This window comes from Lissotriton helveticus, chromosome 6 (assembly GCF_964261635.1).
Source record: "Lissotriton helveticus chromosome 6, aLisHel1.1, whole genome shotgun sequence".
NCBI lineage: Eukaryota > Metazoa > Chordata > Amphibia > Caudata > Salamandridae > Lissotriton > Lissotriton helveticus.
Window position 1 is genome coordinate 755,383,157 of NC_136067.1, and position 21,873 is coordinate 755,405,029.

A 21,873-nucleotide genomic window follows, 5' to 3' on the forward strand; every position below is an offset into this window, starting at 1 on the left:
TGACTAAGAGATATAGGAGCTCAGAGGCTCCTCTTCTCATTGTGCAGGGGGCCCCAACATTTTGCATTATCCCACTGCTGCAAGCTGTATCGTTTTGACTCATTCCAAGGTTTACAACACTTTGTTAATCTGGGAATGTGTCAAAATCCATGTTTGGATGCGTAGGAATGCCCCTACTCCACCCATGGAATGCTGCATGGTAACGCAAGGCAGCGAAATTCGCTTCCTTGCGTCACTTTGGATTTACTAACCCACACAGAGCCACACACTGTAGCTTTGGGTGGCTTAATAAATTCCACAAAAGGACTTGTGTTGCCTTGCAACAACTTGTGTGACGCAAGGGCAACGTAAGCATTTAGTAAATCTGACCCAGTCTGTCTACCATTATCCCAGGCTCACATGCTTAAACATCCTGTGGGGAAATATCGTACTGCCCCATGCACATTTAATTTGTACTGTGCAGTGGTGGAACACACAATTACAGTGAGTGGGTTATCAGGATGTAACATCACCAGTGAGTATCATTCTTATGCTGCATAAAGAAATGCCTTGTCTTGAGCAGTAGTAGTAAATGACAACAGGAGTACAACCTATAGACCAGGTTGAGGTCTGGGTAAGTAAGCAAATGTTAGCAACAATGTCTCAACCAGATTCAATGGAGAAGGCAATTACACATGTATGTACACAACATTACAGAAAGGAAAGAAGGAGACTACTGGTAGTTTGTTCAAAAGAGCTTATGGCATCATATATTTAAAATCGCAGTTCATACAAAACAGTTATATCAGCATTGTGAGCATAAATTGCAAAGGCAACCCAAAGAGACTTGGTGTACATTGTGCTCTTGACACAATAAATGACGGCGCAAGTGACAAGTAGAAAAAAATGAGAAAGGCGCAAGGTAACAAAGTGATAAAAAATATATGTACACGAATAATTGGTTCAACAAGAAAGGTTATTTTCAGTGATTGGTCATGGTCCCCTTGGTAGAGAAACAAGCGCTCCTCAGCCTCAAAGAGAGAACTGATCTAATCATCAAACCTGCTGACAAGGATGGAGGGATCGTGGTCATGGACAGCGACAAGTATGATCTCAAAATAAAAAGACAACTTTCCAACACTCTGCACTATCGCAAACTCACCAAAGACCCATTTCCGGAGTTGAATACCAAGATTCAGCAAGTCACCCGCCAAGCTAGATCCAAGAACGTCATTTCACAAAAAGAGTTTGCATCTTTTAACAACTTACACTCCCCGAGTACCAGTGATTTATGTATTACCCAAGGTCTACAAAGACAGCAACAATCCACCTGGATGACCTATTGTATCTGGATGTTGCTCCATCCTTGAGCCATTGGGCGAATATATTGACGCCGTCATCAAAGAATTTAATCCGCTGACTGAAACATTTATAGGTGACAGCATGAACCTCATTAAAACAATGGAGGACAGACCCTTTGATACTAACACTGAACTCATGGTAGGACTCGACATAGAGTCACTGTGCTCCAACATCCACCATGAGGAGGGCCTTTCAGTCATTGAAGTACTACTCGAAAGCAGACCAAGACCCACCCTGATCTCCACTGACTTTATCATGGATCTATTACACATTACCCTGGAGAATAACTACTTCCTTTACCAACATCAAAAGCAGAACGGGTACCTGCCCTATGGATTTGGACAGAAAGGCCTAGGAGAGGTCCAAGTGTATTAATATAGAGACACCTAAGCCCAGGCAAATTACACCACACAGACAGATTTATTCGTTTTGTATCAAAATTTATTTTTCATAAGTAAATTTATTTTAGAGACTGCCTTTTTTTGCTGATACATAAATATGTTTCGTGGGTTAACCTACACCGTAATAAATAGACACAATAATAAAAATAAATATAAATAGTGGTTCAGATTCCGCTCTAACATATCATCAACATTCATACAACATTCATTCTCAGATCAAACAGCACCAAGCGATGATGGTTGTGGATAACATGGGGGTCGATGGTTCGAGGTCCAGGTAGGTTCTGAGGGTTCCTAGATAGGAACAAGCGCCTACGCACGTTTCGGTGTATGGTCCCGTCCGGGACTACACCTTCATCAGGGCACAGTGGGAGGGCGGAAGGGGAACCACAAACAGGTAAGGTTTCTGTGAAATAAACATTAAAAACAGTGGTTAGGTGTATATACATTTTTGCGAGGGTTTAGGTGTAAACTAGATAGGCTCACATCTACATTCAGACTACGGACATCCAGTTTGTGGGCGGTCGGGACTAGGCTTGCAGAACACATTCATAGCATCATAGAGGTATTTATTTACAAAGAGGGGGAACAATGAAGTTACAGTTTAAAGGCTATACTTTACTGGGACTGCTGGTAGGCAAGAATAACAAAAGTGAGGGGTCTGACTGGGGGCTGCACATTAATTTAATAGAAGTGCTGAAAATAGAGATGTAATGGTTTCGAGGTGTTTACCTGGTTTATCACGGGGGTTTTTTTTTCGTCTAGCTTGAAGAGGCACTGTAGTTATCAGCTTATGATAGGAATATGTCGAAATTCACCGGGAAGTTTCTGCGGGAATTTAACTTGTTAACTTCTCATGGAAAACCTGATTACTTCTAAGCATTTTTAAAGTCTCTCAGTGGTTAACGGTCTGGCGAGAACATAAGATAAATTTAGCGATTTAGGCATACCTGATGGGCAGGGCAAAGAGTCTGCCCCCGGGAATGTGCTCAGGCAGGGCGAGGCTGATGGGGTTCTAGAGCAAGTTGGAGGCGCGGAGACCCTGTTAGAGAACAGTGCATGCTCATAAAAGTGCACAGTGCCGGTTGATAAGAGCATGGAGCGCTTGGTTTAAACAATCGCGCAAGATAGAAAAGCACACGGGCGCAATTACCAGTGATGGCAGGGGATGCTCTCCTCGGTGGATTCTCAAAGAGTCTGCCCCCGGGAATGTGCTCAGGCAGGGCGAGGCTGATGGGGTCCTAGAGCGAGTTGAAGGCACGGAGACCCTGTTAAAGAACAGTGCATGCTCATAGAAGTGCGCAATGCCGGTTAATAAGAGCATGGAGCGCTAGGTTTAAACAGTCACGCATGATAGAAAAGCACACGGGCACAATTACCTGTAATAGCAGGGGATGCTCTCCTCGATGGATTCTCAATGAAGGGGAAGCGCGCCGCCGACCAGTACAGGGTTAAATAGAAACCTGTACAGGGAATATATACACAAAAGAGGTGGCCGGTTTAAAGATGGGATTCCACAGCATGTATACGCTAGCGCCTTGAGTGGAACTGCGTGAGCGGGGGGCGCGGGCTAGTAATCTTACCCGAAGGGTGTCAGAGATGGTAATGTGGTCCCTCTGCTGTTTAGGCAGTTAAGGTCCGTCCTGGCATTCTCATGGCTACGGGGATCAGCAGAGACACTAGAAAAATAAAGAATAAAGGTCACCGAGTGATTTTCGAGTGAGAACCTTAGTTAAAGGGTCTACAGTTCTAACGGGCAAGAGCAAGGGGGCATTGCAGACTGGGAGATGTCAACTTACTTAAGGTCGCATTAAGTCGAGTGTCCCGGTCGGCGGACTCCACAGGTGTTGGAACGGCTGGTCTCGGAGCAGGGCCTCGCTACTCTGGGCGCCTCTATATATAGTGGGCTTAAAGCTGTAATAGCAGTCAGCTGCGATGGCGCGCAACCTCAGAGGGGGCAGTGAAATAAATGACGGTTTGAGATGGCCCCGTAATGGAAGGGAACTGTGGTGGCCATCTTAGAGTGGCGGGAGGGGCCGGGTTCCGGGATAGAACGACCTCAGATAGCATGATGGGGGGCGCAGAAAGGTGATGGGGCGCTACAAAAGATCGGGGGGGTGAAAATTACTAAAGAAAAGGGATATTCGAGCAGGAAGCTTTGGGAACAAAGAGAAAATTTGGAGCAAAAAATGCTTCCAAGTAGATCACATACAGTGTTATTAGTGAGAAATTGTGCATGGTGTCTGTCAGTGGGCAGGGTGACCTCAGCGAGTGCTATTTAATACTTGGATCCTGCATGAGAATGATAGGCCATAATGGGGGACTCAGATTCCAAAAGGCCCTTGTCTGCAAGATACTGCACAGAGAAAAGCGAAGTTAAAGTTTACAGTAATGCATTGGCCCACGGGCATTCCTCGTTGAGACCCTTTTCCAAACTGTTAAGAAAAAAGATCCAAAAGACCTCTCGTTTTTTTCTCCACAGTGTGGGGTCTGTGCCCGCCGGTGTTTGCATCTTTTCCAATATAGACCACCTAAGGTCTGTTTCAGAGTGTTCGAGGGACATCCAGTGTTCGACAAGGGGGGCTCCCCTTTTGCCGATACGTATGTTGGATTTATGCTCCCCGATGCGGAATCTTATCTCCCTGCTCGTTTCGCCAACGTATGGCATTTCACACGGGCATAAGATAATATAGACACAATTGGTCGTCCGACAATTGGTCATGGTGGAAAGATTTATACTGCGGGTGGGCGTGGGGATCACATTTCCTCCTATGGCGTTCGGACATGCTTGGCATCTGCCACATTTGTGGTTGCCAGTGATAGGGTCAGGACCAACAATGGACCTTTGGATCAATGGTTTCGAATCACGCATTTTGCCTCTTACTAGATGGTTTCTAAGATTTTTGTTGCGCTTAAATGCAAAAATAGGTTTGGGTAGAGCATTTTGGTCCTGATTTAAATTCAAAAGAAACCAGCTGGAGTTAATGGCCTGTCTAAGTTGGTTGTTGGCCGTTGAGTGTCGCGTGATACAAACAATCGATTCCTTGGGGGTGGGGTTCCTGGGTTCGAACATGGAATCACGGTTGTAGTATCTGGCCCGTTTAAAGCTCTCCTTGACCAGCCGGTAAGGGTAGCCCCGTTGTAATTTATTTATTTATTTATTTGGGGCGATTTTTAGAGCGCGCAAATACCCGAGGGTGTCTCGGCGCTGTGTCAACAGAACTCTCCGTAGGAAAGGAAACTAGGCACGAAATAGCCATGTTTTCAGATTTTTTCTGAACTTAAGCAGGGTAGGTGCACACTTAAGGTGGAGAGGGAGAGTATTCCACAGTCTAGCTGTGGCAACGGTGAAACGTTTGTCTCCCCAATTAGCCCTTCTTGTGCGAGGGACTGTTAGCAGATGGGCAGAAGATGAACGCAATGTTCTTTGCTGTTCAGGTGGCTGAAAGGCTTGTTTTAGAAATCGGGGGCCTAGGTTATGAATGGCTTTGTACGCTATGCACAAGGCCTTAAATTTGATGCGGCTCCTTACCGGCAACCAATGCAGCTGTTGGATGTAGGGGGAGACAGATGCAAATTTAGGAATGCGTAGCAGGGTCCTAGCTGCTGCATTCTGTACAGTCTGTATTTTATTAAGGACCTTTTGTTGTGCGTTTAGGAGTAAGGCATTACAATAGTCAGTCTTGGAGAAGACTAGCGTGCTGACTAAAGTTTTGCCTGCGGAAGATGGTAGGTACGGGATGAGTTTTTTGATTTTTTTTAAGGTGTGGAAGGCAGATGAGACCACTGAGTTTGCGTGCTGCTGGAAGGACAGTTTGTTGTCGAAGATGACCCCCAAGTTTCGTACCTTGATCACTGGTACTGGAGGTTGTCCCAGTTGTTGGGGCCACCATTGAGGAGACCAAGTTGGTTGTAGTCTCCCGAATGTCATCACTTCTGTTTTATCAGAATTTAGTTTGAGGCAGTTTGATGACATCCAGGAGCTTATTGCTTCCATGCCAGATTGGAAGTTTGACGCTACTGTTTGGCCATCATCGAATACGGACAACACCAGCTGTGTGTCGTCTGCGTATGTCGTGAGAGAGATACCATGGGACTTGATGACCCTCGCTAAGTCAGACACATATATATTGAACAGTGTCGGGCTTAGCGAGGATCCCTGTGGTACCCCGCAAGGCAGGGAGAAGGTCTGAGAGGTGTATTGTCCCAGCTTCACCGTTTGTAGGCGATTTGACAAGAATGAGGCCAGAAGCTCCTTAGCCTTGTCCCTTACTCCTATGGCCGCGACACGGTCGATCAGAGTGACATGATCGACCGTGTCGAAGGCTGCGGACAGGTCTAAGAGTATGAGGACTGCAGCTCCTCCATTGTCCATAGTGGAACGAATCTCGTCCGCTGCCTTCAGGAGAGCTGTCTCTGTGCCATGTCCCTGACGGAACCCGAACTGGGTATCATCCAGTAAGTTGTTGTTGTGGATGTATGTTGCCAGTTGCTGGTTCATGATCTTTTCAAAGATTTTGGCCGGAAAAGGAAGGCATGCAATGGGCCTGTAGCTGGATGGAAGAGACGGGTCTAGACTGGGTTTTTTGAGTAGTGGCTTGATAATGGCTTCCTTCCATACTGAAGGGTAGGTGCCGGATGTGAACATTGCGTTGCAGATCGTAGTGAGTGACGGGGCAACAGCTTCTGGGATACGGTTGAGAACCGCAGGAGGGCATGGATCAAATGGAGATCCAGATTTGGTTCTGGCGATAAGGGGTTGCACCGTATCTTTCGTAATGACTTCGAAGGCTGGGAAATTAGGAGAGTTATTTGTCGTAGGGTGCTCGATAGGGGATAAAGAAGGGTCAGGTGCAAAAGTGGAAAAAATGGCTCGGACCTTGTCTTCAAAAAATTTAGCCAGTGCATCTGAGAGGTCCTGCGATCCCTCTGAGGGGGGTGGGGGAGGATTGGACAGGTATGTTACCACCTGGAACAGTTTTCCTGATGAATTTTTAGCCTGGGTGATTTGGTTGGTATAGTAAGTTGTTTTCTCGGAAGTGATCAGTTTTTTATAAATGGAAAGGGCGTTTTTATAGCTGATCTTGTCTGCGTTATTATAGTGTCGACGCCATTGTCTCTCTAAGTTCCTGCAGTATTGGCGCTGCAATCTGAGTGATTCCGAGAACCAAGGGGCTGAATGATGCTTTCTGTTCCTGTTAGATGTTTTTGTGGGGGCTAGTTTGTTACAGGCTGCGTTCAGGCTAATCAAGTAGGTGGCTGACGCAGCTACAGGGTCTTGCTTGTTTAGCGGAGGGCTGTCCCGTATGATCTCAGTGAGCTGGTCGATGTTAATGTTTTTCCAGTCTCTGAATTTTGTTGGTCCAGAAGTAGTCTGGGAGGGTGGACAAGGAGTAATGGGGACTGAAAAACAAACTGCCGAATGGTCTGTCCAAGATAGAGGAAGAACATTATTGATTATAATATCTCTGTCGTTGGTAAATAGGCCGTCTAAGGTATGCCCTGCTGAGTGGGTAGGTGATTTGACAATTTGTAGGAGGTCTACTGACTCCATGTCACCTAATAATGTTCCTGTATCAAGGTCATCATGAGATTCGAGATGAAAATTGAAGTCACCTAATACGGTGAAGTGTTGGGCTCCAATAGACATCTCAATGAATTTATCTACATTTGAAAGAAATTTAGATCTGGATCCTGGGGGGCGGTAAATTAACAAACCTCTAAAGGTAGTTTTGCTGGAGGTGCGTATGGCAAAGAGGAGGGCTTCACACTCAAGGAGGCTAGTTTCTGATGTTGTTACTTTTAGGTGCTCTTTATGTATGATTGCTATTCCTCCGCCTTTCCTTAGGGGTCTGTTTAGCTTGCTTACACAGTAATTGTTAGGCATGGCATCTCTGAAATCAGGTCCAGAGGATTCATTTCCCCAGGTTTCGGTGATAAATAATAGGTCGAGGTCATGAGAGTCAATGAACTCGGCGATTTCCATTTTGTGTTTGGGTAGGGAACGAACGTTTATTAAGGCTGCAGACACTGTGGGTATGGAAGTAGTGATGTCTGTAGGCGGTAAGTTTATGCATGTAGGACATATAAGCGGTCCAATGCAATGGTCGTAATTACAGAGGGGTGTGTGGTGGGCTATTTCGGCATACGGTTTATAGCTCCAGAGTTCTGCGGAGGAGTAACATAGCAGAGGGGTATTGCTGGTGGGTCGTGGGCCAGGCAGGACAGGGGGGGTGGCCCCGGGCCCGTCCTCGGCGCGGACGAGCGCAGACGAGCTTGCCTTATGCGCGCCTTCGGCGCGCAATCGTCGCGCCCGCTGCGCTCGTCCGCTGCGCTTCCGGTTCCTGTACATGTAAATAGCAATGGAAAGGGTGGCTGTGGGCGTGACAGCGTGAAGGGGCGTGGCTTGTAGCCGAAGGGCGGCGTTGCTATGGCAACCCTCTCCGCATCAGCAATTAGTCTGCTGGGTGGAACGGGTGCGAGCAGTGAAATGGCACCGATCAAATTCAAATTCAACACAGTAATACAAGGTAAAATCAGATGTTTAAGATCAGTTTAAAATAGCAATTTTAAAAAATAGCAGCGAGCATAAGATCTCCCGCCTCACGAGAGAGTCTGAGCGACAGCGCTAGTGATCAGCGCTTCGCTTTTTTAAGGGCTGGATGTGGGCGTGACAGCGTGAAGGGGCGTGGCTTGTAGCCGAAGGGCGGCGTTGCTATGGCAACCCTCTCCGCATCAGCAATTAGTCTGCTGGGCGGAACGGGTGCGAGCAGTGAAATGGCACCGATCAAATTCAAATTCAACACAGTAATACAAGGTAAAATCAGATGTTTAAGATCAGTTTTAAATAGCAATTTTAAAAAATAGCAGCGAGCATAAGATCTCCCGCCTCACGAGAGAGTCTGAGCGACAGCGCTAGTGATCAGCGCTTCGCTTTTTTAAGGGCTGGATGTGGGCGTGACAGCGTGAAGGGGCGTGGCTTGTAGCCGAAGGGCGGCGTTGCTATGGCAACCCTCTCCGCATCAGCAATTAGTCTGCTGGGCGGAACGGGTGCGAGCAGTGAAATGGCACCGATCAAATTCAAATTCAACACAGTAATACAAGGTAAAATCAGATGTTTAAGATCAGTTTAAAATAGCAATTTTAAAAAATAGCAGCGAGCATAAGATCTCCCGCCTCACGAGAGAGTCTGAGCGACAGCGCTAGTGATCAGCGCTTCGCTTTTTTAAGGGCTGGATGTGGGCGTGACAGCGTGAAGGGGCGTGGCTTGTAGCCGAAGGGCGGCGTTGCTATGGCAACCCTCTCCGCATCAGCAATTAGTCTGCTGGGCGGAACGGGTGCGAGCAGTGAAATGGCACCGATCAAATTCAAATTCAACACAGTAATACAAGGTAAAATCAGATGTTTAAGATCAGTTTAAAATAGCAATTTTAAAAAATAGCAGCGAGCATAAGATCTCCCGCCTCACGAGAGAGTCTGAGCGACAGCGCTAGTGATCAGCGCTTCGCTTTTTTAAGGGCTGGATGTGGGCGTGACAGCGTGAAGGGGCGTGGCTTGTAGCCGAAGGGCGGCGTTGCTATGGCAACCCTCTCCGCATCAGCAATTAGTCTGCTGGGCGGAACGGGTGCGAGCAGTGAAATGGCACCGATCAAATTCAAATTCAACACAGTAATACAAGGTAAAATCAGATGTTTAAGATCAGTTTTAAATAGCAATTTTAAAAAATAGCAGCGAGCATAAGATCTCCCGCCTCACGAGAGAGTCTGAGCGACAGCGCTAGTGATCAGCGCTTCGCTTTTTTAAGGGCTGGATGTGGGCGTGACAGCGTGAAGGGGCGTGGCTTGTAGCCGAAGGGCGGCGTTGCTATGGCAACCCTCTCCGCATCAGCAATTAGTCTGCTGGGCGGAACGGGTGCGAGCAGTGAAATGGCACCGATCAAATTCAAATTCAACACAGTAATACAAGGTAAAATCAGATGTTTAAGATCAGTTTAAAATAGCAATTTTAAAAAATAGCAGCGAGCATAAGATCTCCCGCCTCACGAGAGAGTCTGAGCGACTCCTTAAGCATATCCCCTTCAGTTAAGAAGTCCCTAATGTCTGTGCAATTCCTCCTAATTCGGAGAAATTGACTGAATGGGATATTATCGCGTTGACAGCGGGGATGGTAACTGCCATATTGAAGGATGGTGTTACGGGCAGTGGGTTTGGTGAAAAGGGATACCGTAATAACCTGATTATGATGTCCGACCCATAGGTCCAGGAATTCAATTTTGTCTTGGCTGAAATGGCTGGTGAACCTAAGATTAGGGTCAGCTAGATTGAGCCAAGCAATGAATTCAATCAGGGTGGTGTCATCCCCCTCCCAGATAAAAAACACGTCGTCAATGAAACGAGACCAGGCGCGCACATTTTCGAAGAATGGGGCCATCTCGTTGTATATATGGGTTCGTTCAAATTCTCCCATGTACAGGCAGGCAATGCTGGGTGCACACGCAGCTCCCATGCTGACTCCACCTGTTTGGTGGTAAAAATTGTTATTGAACTCAAAGTAATTTTCCTTTAAAACTGTTTTAAGGCATTCCATGATGAAGCTGGCATTCTCAATTTGGGGGTTAGATGTTAGGATCTTCTGTACAACGGACAGAGCTCCTATCTGGGGGATGTTGGAGTAAAGAGACTCCACATCCAGGGTGACCAGGAGTTGCCGGTTGTGATGATAAGTTATTCCTTCCACCTTGGAAATAAAGTGGCCAGTATCCTTGATGTAGGATTCCAGGGTTCCCACTAGGGGCTGGAGGAATCGGTCAATGTATTTGGATAATGGCTCTAAGGCGGATCCAATCATAGACACGATAGGCCTGAGAGGGGGGTCATGTAGATTCTTATGGGTCTTCGGGACCCCATAAATGATCGGCATTCTGGTAAATGTGGGAGTGAGGAATTCAGCTTCCTTATCACAAATGTGACCATTGTGGACTCCTCTCTCAATTATCTGTAAGATACGGCGCTTGAGGGCAGGTTCCGGGTTCCTAGTTATTCTTTTGTAGTATTCAGTGGCGGACAAGAGGGTGTTCATTTTTTCAATGTATGTGGGGGTGTCGAAAATGACGATGCCCCCGCCCTTGTCACATGGTTTTATAGTGAGAGTGTCATTAGTTTTCAAGGACTTGAGAGTTTCTTCTTCGGTATTAGTGAGGTTGCGGGATCCCTTGGGTATAGATTTAAACATCCTATTCATTTTAAGGATGATTGTTTTTTCGAAGGTCCCGACCTCATGGCCTATGTCCTCCAAGTTGGGGGTAAAATTAGACGGAGGTTTGAGGCCCGACTTGTTTTCATTTTCCTCCGGGGAGGGATGAGTCAGGAAAAAATTCTTAAGGCGTATTTTTCTAAAGAATGCATGAAGATCACTCAGAAACTCAAATTTATTGAACCGTGTGGTGGGCACAAAGGATAGACCCCTCGATAACAGGCCCACCGTGTCTGGGGTCATGTCATTGGTGGACAGGTTAAAGACCGGAATTGGTCTTACCTTGTCCAGTATTGCTGATGTCGAGTCTGGACATATGGTTGAGGAGGACCCTGATGGTAGTTGCCTCTGTGTGGGTTCCGATTCCTTGGTTTGTAATTCCCCCGGCGGTTCCCTAAAAAACGATTGGATCGAAGGGGTCCGTCAGTGTTATCCGGTCTACCCGGAGGGGGATAATTACTGTCATAATGAGTATCAAAATTTGAATTGTGGTTATCTTCGCCGCCGGAATCAGTGGTGTCTGAAAAAGTGGTTACGCGTCGATTACCCCAATTTTGGTGGCCACTCTGTTGGTCCACACTGTTAGAAGCACTATAAAAATTACTGGCAAGGTAAGGATATGCCTTCTCTTGCGTGAAGAGGCGGATATCCTTGCGAAACTTTTCCGTTTTCCTCTTAAGTAAGTACTCGGAGAAAGAGTCTAATTCCGCCTCAATCTCATCGAGTTTCTTTTTAGCAAGGTCTAAGGCATCTTCTGATTTTAATTTTTCTTCAAGCGTCTCGATTTCTTTAGCGAGCATATCTAAGATCTCACGGGCCGTCTCGATTATGAGCATCATCCAGTCCCTGGAGCATCTATTGGAGATGAGAGCCCATTTCTCCAGGAACTGTCTAATCTCTATGAAGAGGCCCGGGATGTTTCTAACTCTAAGGCCTATCGGTATGGTTCCCGCCTTCAGATAATCGAGAATAAACTTGGCATGTGATTCTGTGCGCTTTGATTTTTTGCGCAGATTAAGAAGTTTGGACCATTCGCCCTGTAATCCTTTAGGGGGAAGAAAGGCGGAATTGTCACTGGATGTGGCGCCAACCATCTTGGCGTAATCATCATCGGAGAAGCCGAAGGTTTTAATGCTCTCCATGCGATGATCTCAAAGGGGGGATAATCAGCTACGGGATGCGGCTCGGGGGAAAAAAAGGAAAAGGGGGGAGGAAGAGACTAGGCGTCAGGAGGGGATGGCGAAAAAATACAACAATCAACCAGAAGATTCAGGGGTTCAGACAAGTCTAGTCGGGGACCGGGTACAATACTGGAGTCCAGAGGAAAGAATCAGGTGCACTAACCCCCGCAGCACCGGGCTGCGAAGAAACTTCAATTCAGAGGGGGACCCCACATCAATCTAAGGCAGGTAGACGGGGAAAGAAACATCAAAAGCAGAACGGGTACCTGCCCTATGGATTTGGACAGAAAGGCCTAGGAGAGGTCCAAGTGTATTAATATAGAGACACCTAAGCCCAGGCAAATTACACCACACAGACAGATTTATTCGTTTTGTATCAAAATTTATTTTTCATAAGTAAATTTATTTTAGAGACTGCCTTTTTTTGCTGATACATAAATATGTTTCGTGGGTTAACCTACACCGTAATAAATAGACACAATAATACAAATAAATATAAATAGTGGTTCAGATTCCGCTCTAACATATCATCAACATTCATACAACATTCATTCTCAGATCAAACAGCACCAAGCGATGATGGTTGTGGATAACATGGGGGCCGATGGTTCGAGGTCCAGGTAGGTTCTGAGGGTTCCTAGATAGGAACAAGCGCCTACGCACGTTTCGGTGTATGGTCCCGTCCGGGACTACACCTTCATCAGGGCACAGTGGGAGGGCGGAAGGGGAACCACAAACAGGTAAGGTTTCTGTGAAATAAACATTAAAAACAGTGGTTAGGTGTATATACATTTTTGCGAGGGTTTAGGTGTAAACTAGATAGGCTCACATCTACATTCAGACTACGGACATCCAGTTTGTGGGCGGTCGGGACTAGGCTTGCAGAACACATTCATAGCATCATAGAGGTATTTATTTACAAAGAGGGGGAACAATGAAGTTACAGTTTAAAGGCTATACTTTACTGGGACTGCTGGTAGGCAAGAATAACAAAAGTGAGGGGTCTGACTGGGGGCTGCACATTAATTTAATAGAAGTGCTGAAAATAGAGATGTAATGGTTTCGAGGTGTTTACCTGGTTTATCACGGGGGTTTTTTTTTCGTCTAGCTTGAAGAGGCACTGTAGTTATCAGCTTATGATAGGAATATGTCGAAATTCACCGGGAAGTTTCTGCGGGAATTTAACTTGTTAACTTCTCATGGAAAACCTGATTACTTCTAAGCATTTTTAAAGTCTCTCAGTGGTTAACGGTCTGGCGAGAACATAAGATAAATTTAGCGATTTAGGCATACCTGATGGGCAGGGCAAAGAGTCTGCCCCCGGGAATGTGCTCAGGCAGGGCGAGGCTGATGGGGTTCTAGAGCAAGTTGGAGGCGCGGAGACCCTGTTAGAGAACAGTGCATGCTCATAAAAGTGCACAGTGCCGGTTGATAAGAGCATGGAGCGCTTGGTTTAAACAATCGCGCAAGATAGAAAAGCACACGGGCGCAATTACCAGTGATGGCAGGGGATGCTCTCCTCGGTGGATTCTCAAAGAGTCTGCCCCCGGGAATGTGCTCAGGCAGGGCGAGGCTGATGGGGTCCTAGAGCGAGTTGAAGGCACGGAGACCCTGTTAAAGAACAGTGCATGCTCATAGAAGTGCGCAATGCCGGTTAATAAGAGCATGGAGCGCTAGGTTTAAACAGTCACGCATGATAGAAAAGCACACGGGCACAATTACCTGTAATAGCAGGGGATGCTCTCCTCGATGGATTCTCAATGAAGGGGAAGCGCGCCGCCGACCAGTACAGGGTTAAATAGAAACCTGTACAGGGAATATATACACAAAAGAGGTGGCTGGTTTAAAGATGGGATTCCACAGCATGTATACGCTAGCGCCTTGAGTGGAACTGCGTGAGCGGGGGGCGCGGGCTAGTAATCTTACCCGAAGGGTGTCAGAGATGGTAATGTGGTCCCTCTGCTGTTTAGGCAGTTAAGGTCCGTCCTGGCATTCTCATGGCTACGGGGATCAGCAGAGACACTAGAAAAATAAAGAATAAAGGTCACCGAGTGATTTTCGAGTGAGAACCTTAGTTAAAGGGTCTACAGTTCTAACGGGCAAGAGCAAGGGGGCATTGCAGACTGGGAGATGTCAACTTACTTAAGGTCGCATTAAGTCGAGTGTCCCGGTCGGCGGACTCCACAGGTGTTGGAACGGCTGGTCTCGGAGCAGGGCCTCGCTACTCTGGGCGCCTCTATATATAGTGGGCTTAAAGCTGTAATAGCAGTCAGCTGCGATGGCGCGCAACCTCAGAGGGGGCAGTGAAATAAATGACGGTTTGAGATGGCCCCGTAATGGAAGGGAACTGTGGTGGCCATCTTAGAGTGGCGGGAGGGGCCCGGTTCCGGGATAGAACGACCTCAGATAGCATGATGGGGGGTGCAGAAAGGTGATGGGGCGCTACAAAAGATCGGGGGGGGTGAAAATTACTAAAGAAAAGGGATATTCGAGCAGGAAGCTTTGGGAACAAAGAGAAAATTTGGAGCAAAAAATGCTTCCAAGTAGATCACATACAGTGTTATTAGTGAGAAATTGTGCATGGTGTCTGTCAGTGGGCAGGGTGACCTCAGCGAGTGCTATTTAATACTTGGATCCTGCATGAGAATGATAGGCCATAATGGGGGACTCAGATTCCAAAAGGCCCTTGTCTGCAAGATACTGCACAGAGAAAAGCGAAGTTAAAGTTTACAGTAGTGCATTGGCCCACGGGCATTCCTCGTTGAGACCCTTTTCCAAACTGTTAAGAAAAAAGATCCAAAAGACCTCTCGTTTTTTTCTCCACAGTGTGGGGTCTGTGCCCGCCGGTGTTTGCATCTTTTCCAATATAGACCACCTAAGGTCTGTTTCAGAGTGTTCGAGGGACATCCAGTGTTCGACAAGGGGGGCTCCCCTTTTGCCGATACGTATGTTGGATTTATGCTCCCCGATGCGGAATCTTATCTCCCTGCTCGTTTCGCCAACGTATGGCATTTCACACGGGCATAAGATAATATAGACACAATTGGTCGTCCGACAATTGGTCATGGTGGAAAGATTTATACTGCGGGTGGGCGTGGGGATCACATTTCCTCCTATGGCGTTCGGACATGCTTGGCATCTGCCACATTTGTGGTTGCCAGTGATAGGGTCAGGACCAACAATGGACCTTTGGATCAATGGTTTCGAATCACGCATTTTGCCTCTTACTAGATGGTTTCTAAGATTTTTGTTGCGCTTAAATGCAAAAATAGGTTTGGGTAGAGCATTTTGGTCCTGATTTAAATTCAAAAGAAACCAGCTGGAGTTAATGGCCTGTCTAAGTTGGTTGTTGGCCGTTGAGTGTCGCGTGATACAAACAATCGATTCCCTGGGGGTGGGGTTCCTGGGTTCGAACATGGAATCACGGTTGTAGTATCTGGCCCGTTTAAAGCTCTCCTTGACCAGCCGGTAAGGGTAGCCCCGTTGTAATAACTTCTCCTTAAGCATATCCCCTTCAGTTAAGAAGTCCCTAATGTCTGTGCAATTCCTCCTAATTCGGAGAAATTGACTGAACGGGATATTATCGCGTTGACAGCGGGGATGGTAACTGCCATATTGAAGGATGGTGTTACGGGCAGTGGGTTTGGTGAAAAGGGATACCGTAATAACCTGATTATGATGTCCGACCCATAGGTCCAGGAATTCAATTTTGTCTTGGCTGAAATGGCTGGTGAACCTAAGATTAGGGTCAGCTAGATTGAGCCAAGCAATGAATTCAATCAGGGTGGTTTCATCCCCCTCCCAGGTAAAAAACACGTCGTCAATGAAACGAGACCAGGCGCGCACATTTTCGAAGAATGGGGCCATCTCGTTGTATATATGGGTTCGTTCAAATTCTCCCATGTACAGGCAGGCAATGCTGGGTGCACACGCAGCTCCCATGCTGACTCCACCTGTTTGGTGGTAAAAATTGTTATTGAACTCAAAGTAATTTTCCTTTAAAACTGTTTTAAGGCATTCCATGATGAAGCTGGCATTCTCAATTTGGGGGTTAGATGTTAGGATCTTCTGTACAACGGACAGAGCTCCTATCTGGGGGATGTTGGAGTAAAGAGACTCCACATCCAGGGTGACCAGGAGTTGCCGGTTGTGATGATAAGTTATTCCTTCCACCTTGGAAATAAAGTGGCCAGTATCCTTGATGTAGGATTCCAGGGTTCCCACTAGGGGCTGGAGGAATCGGTCAATGTATTTGGATAATGGCTCTAAGGCGGATCCAATCATAGACACGATAGGCCTGAGAGGGGGGTCATGTAGATTCTTATGGGTCTTCGGGACCCCATAAATGATCGGCATTCTGGTAAATGTGGGAGTGAGGAATTCAGCTTCCTTTACCAAGACACATTTTATTTACAATCAAGGGTGTCTCCGTGGGCGCTTGTTTTGCCCCAAACTTTACTATCCTTTTTGTATACCACCTCGAAATGACACACATACTCACCCCCAACAACCCATTCCATACACAGATTTCCCTCTGGCATCACTACATAGATGATGTTCTTCTTCTATGGAAGGGCACTTTCGACTCATTAAACTCTTTGTCCTTTGGTTGAACCAAACTCAACCTCACTTAAAGTTCACATCAGACTACAAATCCAACGACTTACCATTCCTAGATATCACTATCCATGCAGAAGATGGCAAAATTGGAACCACGCTGTATCGCAAACCCACGGAACGCAATACACTACTGCATTACTCTAGTTACCACCCACATGGCCTTAGAGATGGCCTACCCTATGGCCAATTTTTGCGCATTCGCAGAAATTGTAAAGGGCGAAAAGACTACTTCCGGGAATCAGACATCCTTCGCGACAAATCGATCTCCAGAGGTTATCCACCGCATTTGATCTCATGCGCCTGCAAAAGAGCATGGTACTGCCATCGAGACCTCCTCCTCACACCCCAACCTAAAAAGACGAACACCAGAATCCCCTTTGTGACTAAATTTAACCCGTGCAGCAACCAAGTCCAGAATATCATGATACGCAAATGGACCTTAATGAGAAACAAAAGTCGTTTCAGGAAGCCCCACTCTTCTCCTACCAACGAGGGGATAACCTGGCCCATCACCTTGTCAATGCCATCACTTGGCCCGCCAAACACATACAACAGAACTCCATCACTGTTGCATGGGGTCTACCACTCTTGATTGGATATTACAGATACCAGACTTGTGTTGTATTTCTATTTATTTCTATTTCTAGATTTGGTGAAGCGCAACAGCTACCCCGGCAAAGGGGTGTCCCGGCGCTAAGAGACAGGCGCGCAAACAGAGGAAAAAGGGGGGGAGGGGGAGGAGACTAGGAAGTGGGGAATAGGTGAGTCTTAATTGCCTTACGGAAGGCTGGGAGGGAGTCTATGGAACGAATGCTAAAGGGGAGATCATTCCATAGTTTAGGGCCAAGGACGCTAAAGGAGCGGCCTCCAGATCGACAGAGTCGAATCCTGGGGATTGTGAGAAGGAGTTGATTGGTAGAGCGCAAAGCACGACCAGGAACGTAAGGTTGGACAAGGCTACGAAGTAGAGGGGGGTTTCCTTGTTTGACGATTTTAAAGATTGTGACTAAGGCCTTGAATTTAACTCGGTGTTCCACCGGCAGCCAATGGAGCTTACGGATGGTAGCTCTGGCTGAGCATCTGCGTGGGAGTCCAACCAGCGTTCTCGCTGCCGCATTTTGAATGCGTTGGAACCTTGCTGTTTCCGCTTTGTTGGCTCCTAGAAGGAGAACGTTGGCATAGTCCAGGCGCGATAAAATGGTGGCCTGGATGATAAGCTGGCGGGCCTTAGAATCGAAGAGCCCAAGTATGGGTCTGAGGTTTCTTAAAAGGCCTATACAGGTGGCTGCCACCTTTTTAGTGTGGGATTGGAAGCCCAGGTTGGCATCCACCCAGACTCCCAGGTTTTTGACACAGTTTTTGGGGAGTGGAGTGGCGCCTAGGGATGACGGCCACCAGTGCTCGTTCCAGAGGCTGTTGTTCCGGCCTAGGAGGAGAACCTCGGTTTTTCCGGCATTGAGTTGGAGGTGGTTGTCCGTCATCCAGCGGGCCACTGCAGTCATACCCTCTTTAAACCTGGATGCTGCGAGAGACGGGCTTTCCGAGAGGGTGACCACCAGCTGGGTGTCATCAGCGTAAGAGACCAGCGTGAGTCCCCACTCTCTAGCCACGTCCGTGAGTGGCTGGACGTATAGATTAAAGAGTGAGGGGCTCAACGCTGATCCCTGGGGGACACCTTGAGCGATGGGATGGGGTTTAGAGAGAAAAGGAGGAGCCGAGACCTTGAAGGATCTATCCTTAAGGAAGGATTGGAACCATGCAAGAGCGAGGCCAGTCACACCGGTTGTCTCCAGACGTTTCAGAAGGATGTCGTGGGATACCGTGTCAAAGGCTGCGCTGAGGTCAAGAAGAATCAGCGCAGCACTATGACCGGCATCTAGAATCGCCCGGAGATGCTCCGTAGTGGCTAGCAGGGCAGACTCCGTACTATGACCTGCACGGAAGCCATTTTGGGAGGGGTCCAAGATTCCATGACTTTCCACATGTTTCGATAGGATGTTATTAACATGTGTTTCAGCTATTTTGGAGACCCAGGGAAGAAGGGATATAGGCCGGAAGTTTTCTGGTTTAGAGGGGTCGAGGGAAGGTTTCTTAATTATCGGTGAAACCCATGCTTGTTTCCAGGCTATGGGCACAAGTCCTGTAGAGAAGGAAAGGTTGAGAATTTTCAGCAAGGGGGATAGAAAAAAGTCCATCGAGTCCAGGAAATGAGAAGGACTCATGGGGTCAGCTGGGGAGCCGGACTTCACTTTCTTTCCTAGTCTGAGCAGGTCTGCTGCAGTGATGGCAGAAATTTGGGACAGAGGTAAGATGTGAGGGGCTGTGGTCTTAGGGACTTCATAGAGAGGAGCGGTCTGTGGGAAGGTCGCATAAATTTTCTGGACTTTTTCAATGAAATATACAGCGAGCTGCTCACATTGCTCATGAGAAGAGATTTTTGGTGGGGGTGCCCTAGGGTTTTGAAGCTCTTTCACTAATTTGAATATGATTTTAGAAGGGTTCGCGTTGGAGTTTATTTTGTTGGAGTAAAAAGAAGCACGGGATGATCTAATAGCTTTATGGTAGGTTTTAAGGGTGGATAGATAATTTGTCTTATCCTGGTTGTCATAGTGTTTCCTCCATCGGCGTTCGGCTTTTTTACACTCCTTGCGCATAGCCCTAAGGGTGTCGTCGTACCACGGGTTAGAGGGTGTGTTGCGCCCTTTAGTCAGTTTAGCCGGAATGAGAGTGTCGAGGCCATTACTGATCCAGTTGGTAAACGAGGTATAGGTCGCGTCTATATTCTGGTTAGCATCGTATTGGAATTCTCCCAGAGTTTCATGTAAGGCGAGGGGGGAGAGTTTGTGCCAGGGTCTTTTTAGACGCTGTGAGGATTCAGGTTTAATCTGACGTTGAGGTGCCGGAACTCTCAGTGTAATAAGATGGTGATCCGTCCATCCCATAGGGGTGGGAGCTTCTGTCACTACCTCTTGTAGATTGGAAAAGATCGGGTCTAGGGTGTGTCCAGCTATATGAGTGGGAGCATGGACAAGGGGGTTCAGTTGCAGTGCCGAGAGGTCTGCAAGAAGATTAGTAATGGTGTGATCGCCAGCAGCATCAAAGTGCAGGTTTAGATCACCTAGGATGGTGAAATTAGCGGATTTAGTGGTGAGCACAGTGGCAGTTTCGAGAAGGGCGTTAATAAATCTAGTGGCCTGGCCTGGAGGGCGATAAATATATAGGCCGGAAAGCGTAAATTGGGGGGTCACGCTGATTTTAAATTGGGCGCATTCGCAGTCTTGGAGGGGTTCCTTAATGAACGAGCAAGTCAGGAGTTTTTTGTAGATAATTGCGATGCCGCCGCCGCGAGATTCGCGGTTAATGGTGACCAGGTGGTATTCATCTGGGAGCGATAGGTTAGGGATGGTAGTAATGCCGTCTCGGAGCCATGTTTCACAGAGGAACAGTACGTCAGGATTTTCCTCCTGGAGAAGCGTATTCACCTCTGGGTGATGTTTAACGAGGGATCTACAATTGAGTTGGAGTATCGTGAGTGGCGGATTAGTGGTATTAAGGGGGTTACTCCGCACCCTAGTAGGGGTGTTGGTAGAGAAGTGGCAGCGGTTGCAGTGGAGATGCGTGAGACCAAGACTGCCCATAGTGTTGGAACATTTTTGGTGCTGGTTTAGATGTAAGAGTTCCTTACCGTCGTAACGTATGCGTTGACAAGGCCTAGACGGACCAGGGGAACTGGCGAGAGGCGATGGTCTGGCGATGACGGGCGCAGACGGGCTTGCCTTAGGCGCGCCTTCGGCGCGCAAACGGCGCTCCCGCTGCGCTCGTCCGCTGCGCTTCCGGTGGTAGCACATAATATAGGGGAAAGGGGGGGCGTGGCCTTCAGGGGGCGTGGCCTCGGTCCTCGCCGAGAATGGCGATTTTGCTGGTGGTTGTACAACGAGTCAGCGCTGGTTCCGCTGCTCGCTCTCTGTGAGGGTAAGTGCCCTGGCGCTTCGCTGGCGCGTTCGTTAGTGCGTGTTTTTAAAAAAACAACAACAAGAAAATAGTGACAGGTTTACAAGTTAAAAAGTCTCCCGGCTTCCGCCTCAGGAGTGCGCGATGTCTCTGATTAGGCGCTAGAACTCAGCGCTTATATACAGCGACAGGGGGGGGGCGTGGCCTTCAGGGGGCGTGGCCTCGGTCCTCGCCGAGAATGGCGATTTTGCTGGTGGTTGTACAACGAGTCAGCGCTGGTTCCGCTGCTCGCTCTCTGTGAGGGTAAGTGCCCTGGCGCTTCGCTGGCGCGTTCGTTAGTGCGTGTTTTTAAAAAAACAACAACAAGAAAATAGTGACAGGTTTACAAGTTAAAAAGTCTCCCGGCTTCCGCCTCAGGAGTGCGCGATGTCTCTGATTAGGCGCTAGAACTCAGCGCTTATATACAGCGACAGGGGGGGGGCGTGGCCTTCAGGGGGCGTGGCCTCGGTCCTCGCCGAGAATGGCGATTTTGCTGGTGGTTGTACAACGAGTCAGCGCTGGTTCCGCTGCTCGCTCTCTGTGAGGGTAAGTGCCCTGGCGCTTCGCTGGCGCGTTCGTTAGTGCGTGTTTTTAAAAAAACAACAACAAGAAAATAGTGACAGGTTTACAAGTTAAAAAGTCTCCCGGCTTCCGCCTCAGGAGTGCGCGATGTCTCTGTGTGTGATCTTACATCCAATACCAAAGAATTTAAGGTCAACAACAGGTCCTACACCCTCAAAACCTTCACCAACTGAAGGTCCAAGAATGTAATCTACGCCATCCGATGCCCGTGTGACCTCATATACATTGGCCAGACGACCCAAATGGTTAAGCAGAGAATAATACAACACAAAATCAGAATTTATTGCACAGTTTTGACTGCCCCCTTGGTGACACACTACCTTGAGAAGAATCACAGTGAACTAGACATCACCTGGCAGGTGATCGACCAACCTTTACTACCCATCAGAGGAGGTAAGCTCCAAACCTTACTAAATTGGAGCGAATGCAAATGGATTACACATTGTAATTCAGTAGACCAGGACCTGAACACCATCGATGAATGGAACAGTACAGTACAAATGTGA

The 21,873-nt window shown here is 47.6% G+C and overlaps 2 long non-coding RNA genes across 2 annotated transcripts; both read right to left on the reverse strand.

Annotated features, from left to right (window-relative positions):
• Positions 1-1,760: 1,760 nt before the first annotated feature.
• LOC144761522 (uncharacterized) lies at positions 1,761-3,500 on the reverse strand. The gene is made up of 3 exons (XR_013595760.1): positions 3,326-3,500; positions 3,122-3,205; positions 1,761-3,010 (listed from the first exon to the last, which is right to left on the reverse strand). It is a non-coding gene; the product is annotated as an uncharacterized LOC144761522 (long non-coding RNA).
• A 9,094-nt stretch (positions 3,501-12,594) lies between these two features.
• LOC144761523 (uncharacterized) lies at positions 12,595-14,298 on the reverse strand. The gene is made up of 3 exons (XR_013595761.1): positions 14,102-14,298; positions 13,898-13,981; positions 12,595-13,786 (listed from the first exon to the last, which is right to left on the reverse strand). It is a non-coding gene; the product is annotated as an uncharacterized LOC144761523 (long non-coding RNA).
• Positions 14,299-21,873: the final 7,575 nt, after the last annotated feature.